The sequence below is a fragment of the Lucilia cuprina genome, chromosome X (assembly GCF_022045245.1).
Source record: "Lucilia cuprina isolate Lc7/37 chromosome X, ASM2204524v1, whole genome shotgun sequence".
Taxonomy (NCBI): Eukaryota; Metazoa; Arthropoda; class Insecta; order Diptera; family Calliphoridae; genus Lucilia; species Lucilia cuprina.
The window spans coordinates 15,668,909-15,674,350 of NC_060949.1; positions in this window are offsets into that span (position 1 = coordinate 15,668,909).

The window sequence follows — 5,442 nt, forward strand, 5'->3', positions numbered from 1 at the left end:
GGGCCCTTAATTAGGCAAAAACATCTAGAAATCTACGAGTGATCACTGTGATCAGTTCGAACTTTTACGTACAAACAGCCTTTATGCTTTGTAACCATCAGTGTTGCCACCAAAAAATTTAGAAACTACACTTGATCGATTCCACATTTAAAAAAATAACACATGCCCTATTTAAATTTTTATTTAAACATAAAAAAACAATGAAACAAAAATAAATCATATACATATTTTTCTATACGAATATTTAAATAATTATAATTAATTCATTTATAAACAATATATAAAATTAGATAATTAAAATATCTCTATACATACATATATAGCTATAACTGATATCACTATTTCCAATTCTTTTTGATGATTGCTTTACTAGGTTCATAGTTTTCTTTACCGTTTCTTAAAATTCCTTTAATAGTAAAAAAATTATGCAATTGTTTCAGAAGATTCTATTTCTTAAATCAGTTTTGCAATTTTTCAAATTTTTCAAAACATTCTCCTAAAGAATTTTTTAGTTTAAAATCTTTAGGCCAGTATACTTCTGGTTCTAGACTTGCATTACAAAAACAACAGAAAAACAAAATAAACAACGCTATAAAACCAACCGACTTCTAAATATACGAACAGAATTTACAAAAACAAAATATACAACTCAATGACGCCAACAGCATCCAAACATAAAAAAATACACAGCTGAATAAAGCTAAATACATCTACACACACATGTACATCTTTATCGAATTCACAGTGTTGTTGTTGCTTTTTTAACAAAGCATAAAAAAATGTGGCTTTTTTGATGAAATTTTCAGAGGTTGTCTAGGATTTTTGCTCATATCTCCATTATTTATAGACCGATTTTGCTGATTTTAAATAGCGATCTTCTCGAAAGCATGTCTAACTAAATTACTGAAGATTCGGATTTCGCCGATATCTGAGGACCTCTAAAAACTGATTTCAACAGACAGACAGACGGTCATGGCTTAATCGACTCCGCTATCAATAAGGATCCAGAATATATATACTTTATAGGGTCGGAAAATTATATTATAGAAATTACCAACGGAATGACAAACTTATATATACCCTTCTCACGAAGATGAAGGGTATAATAAGTAATACTTATGTAAATACAATGAGATTTTAAATTACACATAATTTACACATGAGATCAATTACACATGGGCTACACATGGAAATAAAAATTACACACAATATGTGTAATTACACATGAAGTGGTAACACTGGTAACCATAGTACTTCGCTACACAACACGTTCGTAAACGAACCTCTTAACAAGGGCGTAAAAAATACAAAAAATTTATTTAGTTGCTTCAAAGCATTCAACAAAGCATGTTGATGTCGTTTTTTATACCCTTCACATATATTAGGATTAGCAGCACAAACTCAAAATACCTTCCGCACTATTGTTGTTTTAAAAATAAACAAAAACTATGTAAAATTGTATTTCGAAATTTGTTAATATTTATTTAAAAATATTCTAAAAAATATACTAAATTTGAAATTTTTGGTAGGTAGGATTAGAAACATGAGAGGGTTTTAACCGAGAAGACATTCTATTTCTTAAATCAAATAATTTTGAAATGTAACAATTTTCTTATCCAGGTATTTTGGTGTATGAGCCATTGATGCACGTGCATTTTCCGTTTTCAAGAAGACAACAGATTTAGTGATGTTGATAGCAATCAGGGCGTAGACCACCTTTAACTGGAGTGAGCATTTTGACAGCTCAAGCAGCAAAGGATGACTCCGACATTACCTCATCGAGAGACTGTTCTTGATGACACGACCTAAAAACTTTATACATTTATAATGGATGTCTTATTTAAAATAACTTCTTGTTTCATGCGGGCATCCTTTTCAAAATACGTTGCAACAGTATTTTCGGTATTGGGTTCAAGATTCAAATCATTCGCCAAGGAGTTCAAAGACGTTAACTTTCGCTAAAGGTTATCAACCGCAGTTTTAAAATTCTTGTTGATAGACATAAGGATGAAATTTTCCGCAAACTGTATCAGATGGGTATTTTCGTCAGTGTGACGATTAGCCATGTATAAATTGAATAAAATTGGGCTCAAACAACTTTCCATAGGGAGATAGTTGGACATAATAGGTTTTCAAGGATTGAGATAAGTTTTGTTCATAAGCTCAAGATAACTCAAGTGTGACAAGTGTTAACTTGAGATTATTGTATTTTTACAATACCTTTAGTATGAAGTAAGTAATCAATGCATCTTCTATATGCATAAGTTCTGGAGGGTAGGATATTCCCTTCATCTATGAATATTTTCAATATCCTTTAGCATTTAGTTTATTTCCTTGACATATCAGCGCTATCTGTCTGTAAGTAATGAATAAATTAGGGTCTATGCCTTGAAGATCGCAAAATACATTATAACCTTACATTGTAACCACTCTGCATTCATTGCCGTATGAACTGGCTGGGAAGATTCAGTGCCGGTGGCAAATTTTTTTGGTTTTGGCTTTGAGTATTTGCGAAAATTCGTCTAAAATAAAAGGGACATCAGGAGAAGACAATATGGGAGACCCAGTGAGAATGTAGGCTTGTCCACAACCAAATAAAATCATTATTCCATTTAGAGAATTACGATTGGGATGCTTATAACTTACACGCTTTAGCAAAATTGAAAAATTGTTTCGAGGTTGGTGATGGTTAAGCTCGCTGATTTTTTATCACGAGATCTCTTTTTAGCTGATTTAACTGTAAGCATTTTCCGAGCTGAATTTGCTGAAATTGAATGACTTTTTAGCGGAAGTTTTGAGACGGTATAGTCTTTATATTTGTTTGTCCCACCATCCTTTGGGAATTCTTTTGCTGTTATCTTTTATCTGATCTCGAAAAAAAATATTTAAATGTTTTTTTGATTCTGTTTATTTGATTCTATCCCGTAGCGAAGCTTCATCAATTTCGATATGATTGTGGCTTTCAAAAAAAGTGTCTAGCGGACACCACGTCAGTAGAAGATTTTATTTAGATACAGACTTTAGAGAGACATTTTCTAAATAAAGTTTTGATAGAAGATGAAAAGAAAAGCTTTTTTTTTGGTCACTGAGTATAAGTATTATTTTTCAATATTCAGAATCTCAGTTTTCTAGGCGTTATTCCTAAGATTTTTACAATTAATGTCATTTCCCGAATAACACCACTTCCATGATACTTGGATCTAACTTCGACAAATGCCTGACAATGGCAAATAAAGTGCTGGTTCTACCAACCGTTTCATTATTCCAAGAGGCGTTATGAGATTTTCTTACTCATATTTTTAATTTAGCTTTTGTTGCGTCTAATAGTTTTACGTTTGTCAGCTCCCTTCCTTTTAAAGCTCTTTCGCTGCCGACTACTACCGAGTGGCCTGTATCCATATGATGTAAACCTTACCTTTGGGAGAGTATTCAACTCAAGCTTTCTTACAATCCAATACGGTTTTAGATTTATTGTTATCACCTGATATCGCCTTAATTGCCTTTTGGATATCGGTAAATATATTAAGGGTTGTGGCCGCCATATTTATTCTAATCTAATTAACACATTCTGTTATTGTTTATACTTATGCTTGAAAGTTGAATGAGTGATTTCCTCCCGTTTTAAGGATTTGACTCCTCAAATATCAGTACTTGTTAATGAATCCAGTTTTGGAAGCTCTTTCAATCGGCACCCTCCAAATTTTGGAAAGGGCAGCTGCACTTTTTTTTGGCGAGTAAGTGATAACTTCCTGGCTTATAAGATTTAAATCCTCAACGTTATCATTAGTGGGTACTAATGATGTGGTCTTATTTTTTTTAGTGTCATTTTCGAGGCTTTTCAATCGGCACCTTTCCAATTTAGATACGAAGTAAGCCGTAACTTTATTCTTGGCAAGACTAGCCGATACTTATTACAAATAAAGTTCCCTCAGATTTTTCTTTCCAGTAAAAGACGTCCCATTTTTCCACGGCCATGTCAACATTTTGACCACTAAGAATTTCAAGTATACGTTCATTAGCCAGTTTACTGCCCCATCCTTTTATATAAATAGTGGACTATAAGAGAAGGGAGGAGGGATACTTTCCACTAACCTCTTTTTTTCTCAGATTTATTCTCAGTTGTGAACTTCTCGGTAGTCCTGATCCTATTTGGCTCATATCTTGTGAGAGAGTCCGATTCTTCCTTTAGAGTGTAGATTGACTAACTACTTTTTCTGAAGCATCTTTTTCAACATTCTCCTCTATGCTCCAGAATCAGGCAACATAGAAGGCATTTGAGATATAAAATTAGAAATTAATTTCTCAGCATCACATGCTTTAAAGTACTTGGGATGACTGAATACTGAACCGAACGGAGTTATTGTAGGGGGTTACAGCGCAGTAAAGTGTGGTTTAAGCCGTAACACAGCAACTTTACTATACTTGATGCGGTTTACCCTTCTATTTATTTCATCATCCCAATTTCGGATATTATTCTCATTATTCTTCCTTAAAAATTGCGTATTGTACTCACCATCAGATAAGAATAAATAATAATAATTTGTGTTGAGAGAGTAGTTTTAAAGAACCTCCGTCCGACAAATTTGAGATAGCCCTTATCTCCCTGATATCCAAGATGCAGCGAATAGGTGATCCTTAACATTGCAATTGATGCACTTTGTTTCATCACAAGATGTGGAACTTAATGTCTTCAGAAACGAGTCGCATCGGAAGTTTTCACATATTGAATTCTTCAGAAAAGGAGTAGGGAAAAATCTTAATAATAACATACCTTTGTACGAATCTATCAGGTATGAAAAGTATGGGTTTCTGTATACTAATTTACAATATCAGCAGTTTGCAGAAACCGTTACTTTTCGTGTAAGTAAGGCAATTACAAATATATAAGATTAAAACCTGCGCACAGAGCGTTACAATCCGATTTTTACAAGAGTTAAAATTTATTTCATAAATGCTATGTCATCTCTCTCATCTCATAATATTATGTAGTTTAAAATTAAAAAAAAAAAAAAAAGACTATTAAAAAGTAATATAAAACAAGTCGGAAAGTATAGTCGGGCATGACGACCAGATGATACCCTACACCATTAAGTACGTTAAAAATTTAGATTATTTTTAATAGTAAAGCATTTAAGTTGTTTACCTTAATTGTGATTTTCTAAAAGAGGAGTTATATGGAGGCAATAATATGGACCTATCCTTACAAATTTTGGTACATGGCTTTTCGTTTTCATTAGAGATGCTGAATTTCATCGTGATAGTAGACTAGGTGAAATAATGGTCCGATTTCAACCATTTTTAATAGGCTTCGCTGGATCGAAAAGCATATATGAAAATTGCCACCTGTACCTTGCGCACATGAAAACCCAGCCGGACAGACGGACGACTTGGCTTAATCGACTCAGAAAGTGATTCTGAGTCGATCGGTATACGGTGGATGTA